The following is a 17,714-nucleotide window of genomic DNA, read 5'->3' on the forward strand; positions in this document are numbered from 1 at the left end:
CAGACATACATCTGGAAGTTTTCTCATACTGACTATAAGTTTAATTGCTGCTTACCCAAAGCTTGCTATCTCCCAGTTAAAGGAGAACCCCATTTCACTGACATTTGAGAATTCAAGAACTGATTAGTTTACCATATTCACTGGCACCATGGTTGCAAAACAAAACTTACACCAAACATAAATAAAGACATCCAACATTTTTTCCTTGACAAAAAGAATCCAAATTAATCCCCACCAACGTCATATAGGAAAGTCTGGAGTGATAAATCAAGAGAACAGAAAATACTTTATTAAAAAGAAAGAACATTTATTAAGAAAATTCAGTTTAAAAATATTTGGACTCAGAATAAGAATACTGTGCCCAAAGTTTTTACACATTGAGAGATACCTTGGAGACTTACTCTTGAGAGGATTTAATCGGAGTCAGTCATTCAAAGTTTTAAAACTTTGTAAAAGATACTGAAGGGACTTCATGAATGTGTGTTCTGCAATGAGCAGCATAAGCAGCAGTCCCTCTAGCGGACAGAAAATTGCAAAGCTGCCTATGCTAAGCTAAATAGGAAATCAATTTCTTCTGTATCTATTTACCACTTCATTGTGCTGCTATGATGCTCAACCCCTGCATTTAATACTCAACTAAAAATTCAACATATGAAATCCTTTATTTTGGGAGTTGAACCCAAGAAAATGTACATGATAAGATCAACATAACTGTGTTTCTACATGAGGAGATTAAAGAGGTCCAATATATTACTCTTCTGGTTGTGTGAGATAGCCAAGATGTTTCAGGGAATACTTGTCCCCCATATAGCCATTCTTACACATAACTACACCAGAGCATATTATTGCCTGTACTTTGGAAAAGTTTGAATTTTGTGAGTGACAGGGCTCCCAGCAGAATGCACACTGAAACCACCTCTCTCTCTAACAAGAATATCACACAAAAGCATACACATGAGGCATATTTTACACTGCCACCAAAAACTGTGTGCAGACTACTCACAGGTAGATAAACACAACAAAACAGCTACTTAAGCTGTTAGGGGTCCAGAAGATGCTGAAATGACATCGCAACAAACAGGTCCTAGATATGAAAGCACCGTATGCTAAGTTTGCAATTTCACACTAAGTTCCACTAATAATGCATCAGTGATGCCCAGCCAGAGCCATGAGAGCCAAATATTAAGAAATTAATGCTTGATTTAGTCCTGAAAAGTTCCTTTGGTGTAGGACTAAGGTAAATTTATCACATGCTGCAAGTGGGCACAATTTCAGCAGCGTGACTGGGGAAAGAGGGAAACTGCTAACTCCTCACAGGAAAGTACCATTTTACACTGCATCACTGCAGGGGGAGTGTTCAAAGACACAGAAGTAATAAAAAAACACCCTAGGAATGTGAGTGACCCAAGTGAAATGGCTGATCATGCTCAGCCCTTCTAGAGAGCCCATTACTGGTAACATGGGAGTATGTACCAACCATCTGCACCACATCCCACTCCAGTGTTCATGGCAAGGCTCTGTGGCACTTCATTCTGTGACCACATCTGCATATATGGCAAGGATCTGGGGCAGCAGATCCTTTATGAATGCAAGCTGGCATTCGTAAATCATGGAAAATGCTGTGTGCATTACATACACACTCTGTTACAGTTTAAAATTCCAGGCAAAGCAAGTAAAGTTAAAATATATCATGCCTACACAAATGTGTAGGAACAAGGCACAGTAGTAAAGCTATGACCCAGGCTTTGGCCTTGGGCAGCTGACTGCCACAGAAGCCTTCAGACAAGCACATGTCTATTCTAAGGCCCATGAATACACCCCAAATCAGTTCCTTGCCAAAAGGGGACATATGTAGCTCAGATTAATCCCAGTGAAACAAGAACCATTCCCACATCTTACTTTTTTCTCACTGAGACTTCCTTTGAGCACATCAATACCTCAGAACACAATTTAGGTTCCAGAATCATAAAGAGAGGACATGGTGAACAGCTGATTTTGCATAAATTACAACATCACAGCTACCCTGCCATCAAAAGGCATCAGAGTGTGTACCCCCAGCTCCCTGCAGGAGACAGGCAGGCCATTACTCACAAGCAGCTGAGTGAGTAGTTCCTTATTTCAGATACACTTCCCCTTTCTGACTGGCTGAGCACACTCCTTCCTACACGCCTGGCCCCGGGCTGGAGCAGCCACGTGAGGCACAGGAGCAGACATGCACTGAGCACGGTGAGTGCACAGCAGGAGCCCTCACCAGGCACACCTGGAGGCTCTGCCTGAAAGGGAAACAAGAGATGCCCGGTCTGAGATCCTTTACTGAGTGCTTTCCAAGCAGCCATCAGCAGCAACAGGAGAGGAAACGAAAATCAGACTTGCTCCTCATGAAATTTTATCACTGTCAGTAGGTGAAAACACAACATGAGGTGAGCTCCAGACTAAGCCAGACACAACAGCAGCACAAATCTATGGTAGGCATAAATTCAATTATTCACTGCTTCAACTTCAGTAACATTTTCCTTTGCATTTTTTAGATACAAACACTCCTGCAAAGTTACTAAAGATTTTTCTCCTCCTCAAATAAGTTTCTGCCCTTCACGAGGGCTTTTGCCCCTTTCCCATTGAAGATGGCCACCTTAGTGCTCTTCCTTGTGTCATCCCCACACATTTATTGACCATCTTCCCAGTGACTTCAACAAATATGTATTTGTTTGAAATTCTATCATTTCAGACTCAACAGCAAAAGTGAAACCTAATTAGTCTGTTCCAGTATGGCTTTAACCCAATACTGCTGAAAGTGCTCGCAACTCCTGCTGACCTCGCCCTGGGAGAGGCAGGGAGCTCAGGAGCAGCACTTCCTCATCACCAGGCAGTGACTTGCAGAGGTATGGAAATAAGGGGAAAAGCCCAAGCCAGCTCTTAATGTAAAGCACACATGCACTACAAAAAGTGTGTTCTTTGCTCTTTTTATAGAGAGCCAGCACTCAATACTTTTGCATAGGGAATTCTGTGTACTACCAGGTGGGGCAAAGTGATGACAGGCCAGGCAGCAGCCACCACACACTCTGAAGCAGTCCCATAGCACTACTGAGTTCTCTAAATTAACAGTGCACAGCACTGGCCCTTATTGGAAACACTCCAACGTGACGGTGTAAGAACATGAAACAACAACAAAGCCAGTGGCACAAGACAACACCTCTGACCCCAAAAGTATCATTCTACCAAAGTGATTAAACCTTCCACTGCCTTCAGTGAGTGGCATGTTAACTTCCATTTTGCCCCACTGCATGTTTTGCTAGGATTGTGGTATCCAAGTAAGTAGCACAAAAGCAGATTGTAGCCTTGCAAACAATAGCAAAGGCGCTGACTCAATATAGGAGCTCCCCAGCTGCAAGGGGGGATGCAGAGGTGAAAAACTAAGATCATTCAGCTACAGACTTGTTTTCTTCCCCCACTGCAGATCCATTACTTGTATCAGATCCATTATCTTCTAACAGGAGAATTAATTTTCCATTACCTCCTCAATGATCTAGCACAGTACTGGTTTCACTAACCCAGAAAAGAAAAAAATTGTGTGTATATATCCCCAGTATTTATATAGTGTGTATATAGGAAATGACTAATGATAGCTGTGCTCTCTTTGAGATGCTGCCAATCCCTTTATGGCCCTATATCCCATTTCAGTTTGATCTCATTCTGCAAATGAGAGCCTGTCATACTTGGGTCTGACCCTGACACCACAACTGCATGCAAGACAGCAATTTGAAAAAGTTTCTAATTCACTGAAACTAAGGGGAGAGCTGCACCTGGGGGTCATGACAAGAAGCTGACATGCACTCAGTTGCTGTGCAAACACTCATTCAAAAATAAAGTGGCTTAACTTTGTGGCTGTTATTATTTTAGGACCTGATTCAGCAAAGCACTTAAACATTGACTTCAAAAGAACTTAAAAATACACTTAAATATATGTGCTACAATATTTTACTGAAGTGGAGGTTTAGTAATGTCGTATATTTTAGAAAAGAGAGGGGAAAGAGTTTTTATTTGGCAATTAAAGCTTTAAGACACTGTTTGGCCATACTGAGACACAACCCTCATTCTAAACCTACTAATGATGCTGAAAATTTGCTGAGCAATAAGCTGAATAATTCCTTAATAAAACAACTTTAAATGTGAACAGCATGGAATTAACTCATGTGAATGCCTGGTTTGAGAATTATCCATACCTATGCTCTGATTCATGACAGGAGACACATATTACAGCTCACCCTGCTAGAAAAGCAGTTCAAAGCCAAACAAGCCATACAAACTGGCTCTGGGCCCAGGCAGCCAATGCAGCCAGCCCTCAACATCCCAGCACTGCAAACTGTGTCAGATGGCACCAGGCCAAGGCACAAGCCAAGCCAGAGGGATAACCAAAGGTGGGAATCTCATGTAAATAAGTCCTTCTGCTCCTTATCTCTCCAGAGCCAGCCCTGTCTGCAACCCATCTTCCCTCCAGTCAACACCTTCCTTGCATGGCTCTGCTGCATCCCAGTCATGCCCAAAAGGGAGAGACAGGAAGCTGTAGGTCCAAAACTGATGGGGGGAGAGAAGCCCCCCAGGAGAGGTTATTTGTCCTGTCTGTATATCCCCATCAAGGGCGGATTTATGCCCCAAGCAGAAGGGAAACGAGACAAGCAGGCTTCCTCTGGGAACCAGCCATATCAGGAGAGATGTCAATGAGTTGTTTGAAACTCCACAGGATTTCTGATTTGACCCCACATGAATGCAAGGTCTCCATTTGTCTCATTTCACCACTGTTTCTTTCAAGTAGAAGTGAAAGGACAAGTTTTTGTTGCCTCTGTTCACAGCACACATCCTGTGACACAAGATTCTCCTCATGGGACTAGAAGACAATTCAAAAAACAGATCCCCTCACACCTGGAATTGCACTGAAGCAGAACACACAAGAATATAACTTTGGGAGGACTAAATCTTGTGTGAATCAGAGCAAGTACTGCAAAGCTTGGACTTTATGGGAACAGAGGGGCAGAATCCTTCTTAGAGCACATGAATTATGGTATTACAGGTCATATAAGCCAAATCCCCAGCTGAAGGGGAACTTTTCAAATTCTTGTCAAAGTATCCCACTACTACCTGTACTTTGTCCCAGGCAGTGGGACAAAGAAAAAGATGCTGTTGGGAACCATCTCTATTGTTACACTGGCCATATGAAGCTAACAAAGGGAAGAGAATCTTTTAGCAAAGCAAGGGACACAAGGACAGAAAACATTGCAGAATATGGGTGGTGGTTGCATTTTTCACATTTTTTCCCCCTGCAAAGATGCTTTCCAGAGCAAAACAGCTCTTAAGTTAAACTCAAAATGGAAAATGTGGGCCCAATGCTGTGCATCCAGTATGATATCACCTTGTTTACATGAGGGGAAAAAAAATCACAAGCAATAGCACTGTACAGTCTTTGAACTTCTAAATAGATAAATAAATAGATAAATAATGACAACATGTTTTGTGATTCCTTTTGATCATCAACTATGAAAGTTCACAGGAAGTTTATACAGCCCCCTCTGACTGGACAGATCTTATCTTCCAAATGCTAGGAGCCAAGAGACTCCAAGAAGAAAGTGTCAGCCTGATGTTCCTTTGGACAAAAGGCAATGACTTCTCTGTGTGCTATCACAGTTGGTTTCCTTTCTTTTAGTCATGACTTGAACTTCCAAGCTGGCCTGGAGACCCTGTGAACTGCTGCTAACATGATATGGGGAGGCCTGTGAGCCCCACTTCTCATCTCTGGGGAGGATGGAGAGTGCAAGCACTGGCCCAGCACTGCTCCCACCACCTTCACCCCATGGAAATCAAAGCCATTGGCAGCGCGCGTTTTCTCAGGGACACAGAGTTTGTCTTTTGTACTCTCATAAACATCATAGCAGGGAGATCTCAAGCCACAGACAATAAAGCATTTTCTTCTCTACTTTGGATAGAGCAGATAAACATAATATTGCTTTGAATATGCAGAGATCCTTTCATTCAAGGCCCTCAGGGTGCTTTGCAAAGCCACATAAATGTGGCTGCTCAGAAAAATTAGTTCAATGGCTTTGTGTGCAAGTCTGCACGGTGGCCCTCTGGAAACTCTGAGTGACCAACAGTGCTCTAAACACCAGGCTCTGCTGCTGGCCCCAAGGCCAGAGCTAGAACCTGGAAGGCAGTTGGGGTCAGTCAAAATTGGAGTTTTCTGGAAAACTGTTTGGGCATGGGAAACAGCCAAAATGAGGCCTTTGTCCTAGCTGGTTTCCAGTGCCACAGAGGGAATGAAAGTCAGTGACATTGGAGTGACTAGGATGAGCTTGTGCGAAACAAAAGAAATCCAAAACCAGACCATGCAGACAGTTCAAAAACATTTTATGAACTCTGTGTTTGTTTCTCAGTACCTAAGTGCTTCCTGGGTTTACAATGGGAGTGTGGTACAGAGATGTCCAAATGAGCCATAACCACTTGAATGCCAGAACTGGAAGAGCACAGCTCCAACAGCACAAAGCAGGGCTTGAACTGGTGCAGCTGCCTTTTCTGGGGAGGGAGCTCTGGCACCAGGCAGTGCCCCACTGCAGTGCAGGGTGCTGCAGACCTCCTGGAGTCAGCTCCAGGGCTCTTTGTGCTGACATCCATTGTGTGGCACACACATTCCCAGAGCAACACACTGCAGACCACAGAGGAAGCCAGTCCCAGTGCTGCAAATTCAGCTCCCAGCACCCAAGGTCCAGATGAATGCTTTAAAAGCAAGGTCATCCTTCCTCCTTCAATTCTGTGCATTCTTCCAAACAAAGCTGGGAGATATCTCTGAAAATAGCCCCAATATCCGGGGTGGACTGTCCCAACATCTACATTTAGGCTGCTGGAGAATCACACACCTACACATCTTTTCTTCACCACTAAGAGTAGAGGTTATTACTTAAGGAAAAAAAAAGTACACATTCTGCTTCATTCTCATCAAAACAGATGATTCACAGATAAGATTTTGCCTCTTGACATGAAAAAACATAATTTCTTATTTTCATTAAATTACTTCCCATTTTAGAGACAGAAAGAAAGCAAGAATCAACCCTTTTTTTTTTTTTTTCACATCAAGCTGAAAAGGGCGGAACTTGGGAAAGTACCAGTGCTTTTCTTCCAAGTCTGGGAAAACTATACAGTTTACATAGGCCAGGACACTGTTAGAGATATTTTCCCTTTACAACACTGGATAAGGTCCATGCAGTCACATGATGTTCCCCATTGCTATGTACATTGTTTTAAGGGACAAAACTCCCTCTCTGGAACTGCTGCTGCTTGCTGTTCATCCTATGGAAGTGGTGAAATCCCACAACACAGGCTCAGTGTCAGCCATTCAGTGTGCACAGACCACACACCAGAAAGTTTGCAAAAGATCTTGCTGCTAGTGAAGAAGGGCAAGCAAAAGCTCTCCTAAAAGCCTCAGTTTCTAGCTGACCTCTAACCTGGGGTAGCACTGACTGCTGCACTGACATCTCCACCTAAACCCCACAGCTGGGCCAGGCTGCCAAAGGAACTGGACATCCCCACTCAAAATTATGTCAGGATCTGAACATGGGAGCTCTGGCTGTCACCCTTGCAGCTGGGTGGGTGTGTGTGCACTCAAACACAAGTTAGTGCCTACAGTGCTGGAAGCAGCTCATGGAAAGTCTGAACTGTAAGATGCAAATCATTAAGAGCACACATCACAGCTCGCTCTGGGGAAAATTCCTCATTCAAGAACAGACACGCTGGCTACGTCTCCAGTTTTCTGATTTCCTGACATGTGAAAGTCCCATCAGTAAACATGAGAGCTCTGTGCTTACTGAAAGCATAAAGCAACGCTCTCAGTTTGCCAGAAAGAGCTGGTTTTGCACATATGCATGGTGCTGAAAACCTCTGTGCTTCCTCCTGCACTGTGTGGAGAGGCCTAACAAGGAGTCATAAGAGTCAAATGTTCTTGCTCTTGACACCGTGCAGGTATATGACCTTGGATAGCTTTCTTTGCCTAGTAACACAAGGCCTGTTTGGCTTTCTGAAGGTGTTGGAACAATGCAGTAAATTGTAATTCCACTATGAACTTCAAACAATATCTATTTTTGGTCACACTATGTAATTCTGTACATTAAACAGCCTCTAAGCTGTGCCAAACTGATTCCTGCAGTAAATCAGTTTCCAATTTCTTAACCTGCTTCACATCTATGCATTTTTGATACTCTCTCCAGCCTGAAAAAGGTCAAGCATGAACAGGGTTTCCTCATCATCCTTACCACTGAAAAAAGAATTGTCCCTCACCATTTACATGGTTCCAGAGAGCAAGTAATGCAAATGTTGTCCTGAGCCACTGAAAGAATTAGAACCTGATTTTTACTGCCAACTGTTTATTCTGGCAAAGTGAGAATTTTGCATATTTTTTCTTAGATTTTTGTAGTTACATTGTGAGATTCAAAACAAACAAACAAACAAAAAACCTATGCTGTGGGTCATTTTTAAAATCCCCTCCATCCGGCTGCATTTAAAACAAGCTGCAATACACCTGTCTTGTAAAAGCCTCCACAATGGTTAAATATTCCTCACAAAGTCTTGTCTTATCACTAGTTTTATCTGTAGTTTACCTTGTGTGACCTGGAGCAAGTCTTAGTAGTTTTAATTCCTCACGTCCTCTAGTGTGGCTCCCAAGTATAATTCACAGGGCTGGTGAACCAGCTGTAAAATAAAACAAGAGCTTGCAGCCCCCCTTCCCAGATGTCTCAGACACTCACAGAGAGCCAGCAGGCCAGCACAATGTAGAAGATGTTTGTAAAACACTTTGTGTCATTTTACATCCTTTTGGATTGGCAGCTCAATACTTTAGAAAATACAACCATCCTTTGCAATTCTGCATGAGACACAGGCAACTGAAACAACTTTCTGGTTTTTGCCTGTTTCCTTATCTCTAAAGAGCTGATAATAACTGAATCTATTGGAAATAATCTTACAATAAACTTATCAACCTCTATAAGATGGCCACAGACTGCTGGAAGAAAAGCATTACTATATTAAGAAGAGACTGGTTATATCTCTTTTAATTTAACTGGACTCCCACTGTTAAGCCCATTTAGGAGGCTGTATTAATACATTCCTCAGAAACATTTTCCTTATACAATTTTAAAGTCACACAGTGAGCTAGGGAATGGAAAAGAAACATCATGCACTGTCATGCAGAAACAGAGAATAAGAGTCAACTGCTTGGAGGCTGTCTCCTGGATGAAAGAGCAAGCCCATTAACAGGAGAAGGTGATAAAAAATCCATACGCAGCACAGAGCACCCCTAAAAGCCAAAACAACAACAGGCAATTGAGGTGGAGAGTGGAGCAGGCTGCAATGACTCATAGGCTATAAGTCTAGTCAGTGAAAAATCTGGCAGAAATTTGCTGTTGGACTATGTCTGTACATTCCCAAGAGATTTATAGCTGCTTATTAAATCATCTGTTCCTCTTAAAACTAAAGAAACTGTATATGTTTCACTGGATTTCACATCTGCTAGAAAGACCCATTAACCATTAGTACAGAGTAGAGTTTTTTCCTACTGAGTGAGTCATTCAAAAGATTTTAAGACCTTACTTGAGAGAGGAAGGGAAACCTACACAAGTGATGGGTTGCAGTGTGATCCAAAACCTGCTGCTTCAGGATGGGTCTCCCTCACTGGCTTCTCTGGTGTGCCTGGCTAATCCTCAGAACCTTTTGAGTAACAAATATTTTCTGCAGAGGAAAGGACAGGAAGCAAGAACTTACTACAGAGGAAAGCTCTATTGAGGAAAGAGTCATGCCTTCAAGAAAGAGCACTGTGGCTTGAGACAGGGTTTGTGGAGCAGGTTCATGGAGTGTGGTGACACACAGGCACACACTGGTGCCAGAAGACCTGTCCAAACACGAGGAGCTGGCAGAATCATCAGCCTCCAGACAGAAGCTGCTACGCTCAGGAGCTGGAGGGAAAACCCCACTAGCTCTGCAGTGTCATCTCAAAACCCAAAGGAACAGAAAAGGAGCTGTGCACAGTCCTGCCCCAAGCATGATGATGCTGCCTGAGCACTGGTTAGTTCACAGGAGAGCAAGACAGAAGGATGGGTTGTCATTTCCATCCTGGTTAGCTAAAAAAGCTATTTTGTTATCTCAGAGTGCTCTTGAGCATCTCTGCCCCTATTCATCCCATACATTATCCATTAAAAAAACCTGCACAAAGAATGCTCCTTTCTCCCATCTCCCCTCCTCTCAGTCTTACTTTTTTGCTCTTTTTTCACCCTTGGGCACATCCAAGGGTGAAAAAGAGATTAGGTCTCCAAGATAGCCATCTCTCAATGGTAATATACAAAGATGTTATTAAATAGAAGCCATTTGCTGAGGCATAGATGGAGCTGAACATCCCAAATTCCCAGAAGGTAGGAAAGTTTTACAGATTTTAAGTTAACAGCTTAAAAATAAACACAATCCATGCATGTTTACCAATCATAACAGAATGCAGAAATACTGTGTCTACAGCTACTTCAGTGTTAAGACTAGAATAAAGAGGTGCTTTAAAAACACCAAAAAAGCCCTTCAGGGTCAGACCAGCAGTGCCTCCAGCTCAACACTCTGTCTTCAGAGGAAGTGAAAGGCAGTGCTAGTCAGGACAAGCCCGGGAACCTCGCTGCTTTCTGCCCATTTCCCTCTGTCCGTGGGAGACTGCAAGCTGTGGGTGAGCAGAGCCGAAAAGCAACGAGATTTGCAAAATGTTGCTAACGGTGCTTTTGTTACTCCTGCTGTACCACTAAAATCCTATTTAGTGTAAAGCAAAGCACAACAGAGAGCCATGTGTGAACTGTTGCACTTAGCTGAAAAGTCAGCAACTTGGGAGCCTGAGAACACAATAATCAAATCAAGACCCACACCAGCTCACACACACAGAACACCCAAAGCCTGCGAGCGAGTGAGGAGCCGAGCATCATCGCGCCCCTGGGCACAACTGTGGCAGATTTGCCAGCACACACTGGATGAGGGGGACAAGAAGGGATGGGTTGTTCAGCACATTTCTCTTTCATGTTTTTGAATTGCTGCCTTGTAAAAGTCAATTTGCTAAAAAACATGACAAGATAATGGCAGGTCCTGCTGAATCGGCACAGCTATGCTGTGCCAAACTGATTCCTGCAGTAAATCATGTGCACTCTCCAAACACAAAGGCAGGGCTGCACAGCTCTGCAAACTCGTTATTTACTTTTGCCAAAAATGACAAAATGTCTGTCAGACTTGTTTTCTCTTTATTATCTCTGTATTGAACTATCGTCACTTTAGAACTCTGAATCAATACAGAAGGAATAAACGAGCATGGTGAATTTGGTCTCCCAAATCTGTACAAAAACTGAGCCAGGATATGCTCAAGAGGCTACAGCCCGTCTCCTACCCTACAACTGCACATGACCAGCTGCTTACCTGATACACTAACTTTCTGATACATCAACTCATCATCAATATCCTGAGACTGAATTAGTGTTTTCTGTCTTAAAAAAAAAAAAAAGAAAACTATAAAACAATATTCTGAAGGGAAAAAAATAACATCATTATGGGAATATCCACAACAATCACAGTAATACCACATCTCATCCTATTCAGGGTGAGACATCATGACTAAGGCTACATGCTACAGAAGTCAGGATGGTGGCAAAGAAAACCAAGAGCATTAGTCAACCCTGAGCAATCATCTTTAATCCTGACCAATCAAATGTTTTTATTTGGCTTTCCTTCCTTAATGGAGGCAGCTACACCAATTAACATGAGTTGCTTGCTCCATGTCAACTTTCCTCCCTGTGTCATGCAACTCCATATCTCACAACAGGTGAGCTTTGAGCAACTCACAGCCCAACACACCCCAGATAAACACCACTCCAGTGATCCAGGCAGGTAATAAACTTTGCAAAAGAAGGAGTGATCATTGTACTTCACTAGACAGGAAGAACACAAATATTACTGTCCACTCTCACCAGAGGAAACGCCACATGATTGCTGTTGTGAGAATTCCATCAGCCTTCCAGACCAGCACAGAACCTGAGTCAGCCCTTAGGCAAGCTGCTGAAGTCGAGGCTCAACTTACAAGCACATGCTCAAGTGGAATCATTGGCTAAGTTGGGACCATTTTCAAGTGTGGGATGCAGAATCCCACTCAACGGTTGCTTCAATGACAGACTACAAAAGTATTCTTGATATATAATAATGCAGTGACTTATGGGGGTGCATTCTCCCTTAACCATAATCTCAGACTCATCTGTTCTTTGCAAGCAATTGTTTCTTAAGAAGCGTTGCTGTGCCCATCATCTGAAACACAGAACAGCTGCCAACCACAATAGGAAATGGTTTGCACTGGTTGAATGTATTTCTGAAACCCCACCAACTCTTCTTTGTGAAAGAAAAAAAAAGCCAAAAAAGCACAAGTAACAACAAGAAAACCCAAGATAATTTGATAGTCTTTATTCTGTTCATTGTTGAGAAGTAAGGATCTTTGTTTTCTCTTTCAGACCATCCTGTTATTCACACAGTGAATTACAGACCTAACCAAGTCTATAAATGGCAGTTCCCCGAACTCATGGTTTAAGTTTAGGTCAAAAGAAGATCATTCACATGTGAAGTATGACTCTCCTCTGGCAAAGTAAAGCCATTCTGGTTCCTGACAATGCTATATTTAACTTATTTTTAACTGTCCTGATTTTGTGCCTCTTTTCCTCAAAATAAAAACTGGTAGAAGTCAGAAATACAAGATTCTGCAATCCCCGGTTAGAAAGGTCACCTGGAGGCAAGCTCAGAGCCAGGGGTCAGCCAGTGACAGCATGGAGAGATTAAGACCTTCCAAACCCCAAGTTTCATTTTATTATGGTACCACTGACTTATCCAAAGTCACAGGAACATCTCAATGCCTCAGTGCAGGGTTACAACACTTGTTTACCTAATACATGGGTTATCATAAAAGTGCAGTTTAGAATAATCAGATTGTTACCATTTGCAGATGGTTAACGCTCCTCTGATGCCTTATAGAGTTGTAACAACTACCTTCACACTGAGATCATCAAGGAAACAAATTATGCCCTGTAAAACTTATTTAAAACAAAGCAGACACATATTAAGCAATATAGATTTAAGCTTGTAAATTTAAGGTAGTACAAGGTAAATTGGACTAGTCCTCTACAAAAAACACAGCATCTACCCAACAGAGGCTGCTTCATTAAGTGGGGTATGCAGCTTTCGAGGCATAGTTCATTTAGCCAGAGTTTTAGATGAACAAGTACCTGCTTGCACCTGCTAGTCAGGAGCTGAAATAACTGATAAGAAACTCCATCCACAACCACTTGAAGGTGAATGATTGCTCCTGTCCTTGATGTGCCCACAAAAACACAGACACCACACCAGCCACTGGGCTCCCAAGCTGACCAGGAGGACACAGCTCTTTATATATACACAGGAGCCTGGGAATCTGCCCAGTTTTAAAGCTGCAACAGTGCAGTCAAATCACAGGACACCCCAAAAATGTACAGCAGAGTGGCTAGCTGCTCCCCAATCAATTTGGTTATCATTGCTGCTAAGGAGACCTTCCTCCCACATGCCATGCTGTCAGAATCAACAGGTGAGTTTCTATGGAACTTCAGATCCTGGAAGGGTTTTGGAGGCAGGGGGCTGGTGGAGGATTGGATCCATTTATTTTTTTAATGGTTCAGTGTTTTCAACCTGTTTGCATTTTGCCTAATAGAACTGGATAGGCAGTGAAAGGTGCCAAGGACAATCAAACCTCAAAATGCTTTCTTCCCAATTAAAAACTTTGGAAGCAAATTGGCCTCATCTGTGTGGCTGGCAGGAAGATAAAAGGTCTTAATGCACAATCACATCTGATTTCCTGCAAAGCTCTGCTCTGAAAACAGATGTTACAGGAGAAGAGTGCCTGGGTTGAAAAAAAGCCCTGCTCACCTTCAGTGCAGCTCTTGAAATGGGAGCAAAGCAGAGAGCATGGCCATAAGGCTGTAGTATCCTGATGCAGGAGAAAGCTAACTTATGAGTCAGCATCTCTTTTTAAATGAAAGACAAAAGCAGTAGGAGAATGCCTCTAAAATGTTACTCCTTTCTTCCTCTTCCCTTTCCCCCAGCTTTCTCTAGAAAGTCCTTTTCAGACAAATTGCATACAGTATGTGCAATCCTCCTGCTTGAAAAATTCAGTCTGCTAATAAAACCAAGTACAAGACAAACAACAAGAAGCATATTTTTGATGGGTTTGCTTGTTGTGTCATGGCCCCCAGCTTCCATTCTCAGGGATTTACCAAAATATTTGTTTATTTACAGAAAGCTGGAATTCTGGAGTCCCAGACTCTCTTCTCATTGACCTCTGGCCATGCTTGGAGATTACAGCAATAAAGATATTTCCAGAGACATCAGTAGGGAAGTAACAGTGCTGTAAATAATAAGTAAGAAAAAAGTGGTTTTGTCCATCCCTTACCAATACTCTGCAGTGTGAAAGATAATAATGGAAGTGCTCTCTTCACCTCAGTCCTGAGCAAAGTGCCAGTTCCTTTCCCTTCAGGGAACAAAATCTCTGACCACTCCAGGTAGACACAATTTTCTCCTGTCACACCTCTCAGCTGGCCGGGAGAGGGACTGAGTCACAGACCCACCTCCTGCTCTCCCTCCAACACTTTACTGGGTTTAAGTACTTTATGCCTTGAAATAAATCACTTAGAGGCTGTGAGATGACAAACAAATCTCAGAATTTTAGGAATAAATAAAGGTGGTACTCCTTCTATTAGGTTTACAGATCTCAAGCCTCTGGGACTCATGTTTTAAAGCTTTCCTGTATAGCTATAAAAGCCAGAGAAGGTAAAGATCTCTGATAGTCACTTAGCTCCAGACACTCTGGCCTTAAAAGAAGTTAGGAAAAAAATAACCCTACATTAAAATTGGCAGAGTTGACAAGAGTAAGGAAGAAAAGCAGTTGATTTTTTTCTTTTGCATTTGCCACCCACTGTCTCCCACACAAGAACATTGGGTAAGAGCACATTGTGACAACATTTCTAGGTCTTACTTTAAAATTCCTTAGTCACTGTAACTGTATACAGAACAAACAAGATCTGCTTCACCTGCCAGCAAAACACAGCAGCACCTGGACCACAGCATGGCAGCCTTACAGGATGTGTAAAGATGAAGAGGAGAGAAATAAACCAAATTGAGTAACTGGAGGGTCAGATCAGCACACCCTGGCCCAATGTGAGCAATGCTACCTCTGATGACACAAACAAGAGATATTTGATAACCATCAGGTGTTCCAATTATAGCTTTGTCTCTCTGTGTGAAAGCTGATTGTTACTTCTGGCAGGATGCAGCCACCATGTTTGACACAGTTCTAGTGTCCCTACAGAGATTCAAGGATGTGCCAAACCCACCACATCCTACCTAATGAAGGTCAACTCTTCCCTGCTCCACCAGAGGGATTCATACCCAAAAAAATGGCACTTCTGGAGGTGGAAAACAAGAACAATTTAGATGAGATCCACCAACCCAGGGTAGGAGGTTTCACACCATCAAACTTACCAGTATTTTCCTGGAGCAAATATCAGCATAGTCATGCGCACATTATCAGCATATTCATCTGCACATCAGGCTTATCTCAAGAGGCCATGATAGTTAAGAACATCTCCTTCTCATTCACTAGCTCTTCTTGTAACCCCCACCACAGCAACTGCTGCAATTACTGTTTTCACATGAATCATTAAGTGCTGCCTACACTTCAGCCTCACTCCCCAAAAATATCTGTGTTGACTGCAAAAACACATGCTAGCACAGACCTTTCTTACAGATCAAACTACAAGCAAGCTGCAGGACTTTGCTGCATGTTTGTTTTGTGAACCTCACCTGCAGTAACTTCATCTCCCAGAGAGCACATGCACACCTCAGCCCTGGGGGACAGGGTGAGTCTGATATTCCCTCCTGTGGGGAGGCCCCTTGCTATGGATGGCTGCTGTGTGGAAGTGCATTGCTGAGGCACAGATCAGCCTGTGAATGTTTCTCCTTGGGTGCAGAGCTCCCTTTGAACTGTCTCCTAATTGCAGTGACCTTGTGCACACATGTTCATGGCTGGAGCTGTGGGTGGGAGGCGCATCTGGCGCCAGCTCTGTGCAAACCTTGCACAGCTTCATTCTTGAGACCACTGAAGTCAACATGGGCCTTTCCACAGGCTTCTCAAGCTTCAGGCCAGACTCACATTCCTTCATTTTAAAGGACATCAGAACTGCACTAAGTATTTTCAGGCAAGTGTTGAGTCACCACCCTACTGCAGCAAGGCCAGGACAGTGACCTGCTCAGCCAGCTTTTTCCACAAGCCCTCAAGGCAGACCTTATTTGCTGCACTCACTGTGCTCGTTTTCTTCTCCCCAACACAGAGAAAAATTACACACAAACTGGCCATGAGAGTCTTATAGAAATATGGAGAAATTTACATTCACCCAAATTCATGAACACAAAAATGTCCCTCTCTTCAGCACACAGCTGTCCACCTCAGCTTTACCCTGGGACATCAACAAGCAGGAGGCCCGGCCCATCAAGATTGAACCAGTTTCTCATTCTGCTCTTCAGGAAGTGAAATGTTAGACCCTTCCTTGCTTTGCCCTGGGGTACACTCATAACTCACCATTTGGCCTCCAGAAAGGAAACCCTACTGATCCTTACTCATGCTCAGTAGCACTTTAGTCACTGAGCTGTCTCACAGAGCCCAGAAGAAATTCCTACATAGTAAATAACATGTGCCATTAATTATGTCAGTGCTTGGCCCACATCAGAGCAGCTGTTAGGGCATCAACAACCCTTAAATGCCTTGTCCAGCCAGACCTGGGACTTGCACCCCCAAAGCCAGTGCCCAAGAGACCAGAAGCCTGGGATAAGCTCAGGCTCAGCCATGCTGCAGGTTTGACCATCCCCAGCCCTGTTCTTGCTGGGCCTGACTTGCTGCATGGATTTAGCTTGGTCCCAGCTCTGCCCTCTGCATCTACCAGCAACATCTGTCACTGTCACCAAGCTGGTTGGGCACCATGGGACTTTGCCAAGGTCAGTGAGAGAATTGTCCTACCTGTGCAGGGGTCACCCTCAGCTCCTGGCTCATCCTTTCTCATGGCTCAGCCTTTGCTCTCTGCTCCCTGACAGTGCCATGCACCCCTTGGCACATGTTATTTACCATTTCCCTTTGCTGGTCACCCTCTCTGGCTTGACAGATCCTGGAGCATGATTAGGATAGGCATCACATGGTAGCCAGGGGCTGGCATTAAAGGGGAATTTTGGAGGAAGGAGAAATATCAGAACACCTTTTCAGAGGGATTCAACACATTGGTTTTGACCCATGGAAAATCTGAAGAAGTAGCAGCTAACCTGTATCAAAGCATGTTTGGGAAACTGGGTCACTGGTTTTCCTGGTGATTAATTCCAGGGTAAGATACTGATCTGGTTCAGACAGAGTTCAAAACATCCCTGCTTATACAATCAGATGCATGAACAGGAAAGGCGCCTTTACAAGCAATCATCTCTCTTCAAATAGAAATAATGCATCACAGAAACACACTATTTCCTGCTCACAAAAAGGGCTGATGGATAAATTCAATTATTCACACACAGCAAGGTTCTCAGCTATCCAGACTTTCCTAGCTAGCCTGAGGTAAAAACAAAAC

The 17,714-nt window shown here is 43.3% G+C and overlaps 1 protein-coding gene across 2 annotated transcripts in view; it reads right to left on the reverse strand.

Annotated features, from left to right (window-relative positions):
• The window catches only part of DENND2B (DENN domain containing 2B), a 153,029-nt gene that overhangs the window by 117,347 nt on the left and 17,968 nt on the right, over nucleotides 1–17,714 (reverse strand). The gene's annotated exons all lie outside the window — the stretch shown is intronic.

This window comes from Melospiza georgiana, chromosome 6, assembly GCF_028018845.1.
Source record: "Melospiza georgiana isolate bMelGeo1 chromosome 6, bMelGeo1.pri, whole genome shotgun sequence".
Taxonomy (NCBI): Eukaryota; Metazoa; Chordata; class Aves; order Passeriformes; family Passerellidae; genus Melospiza; species Melospiza georgiana.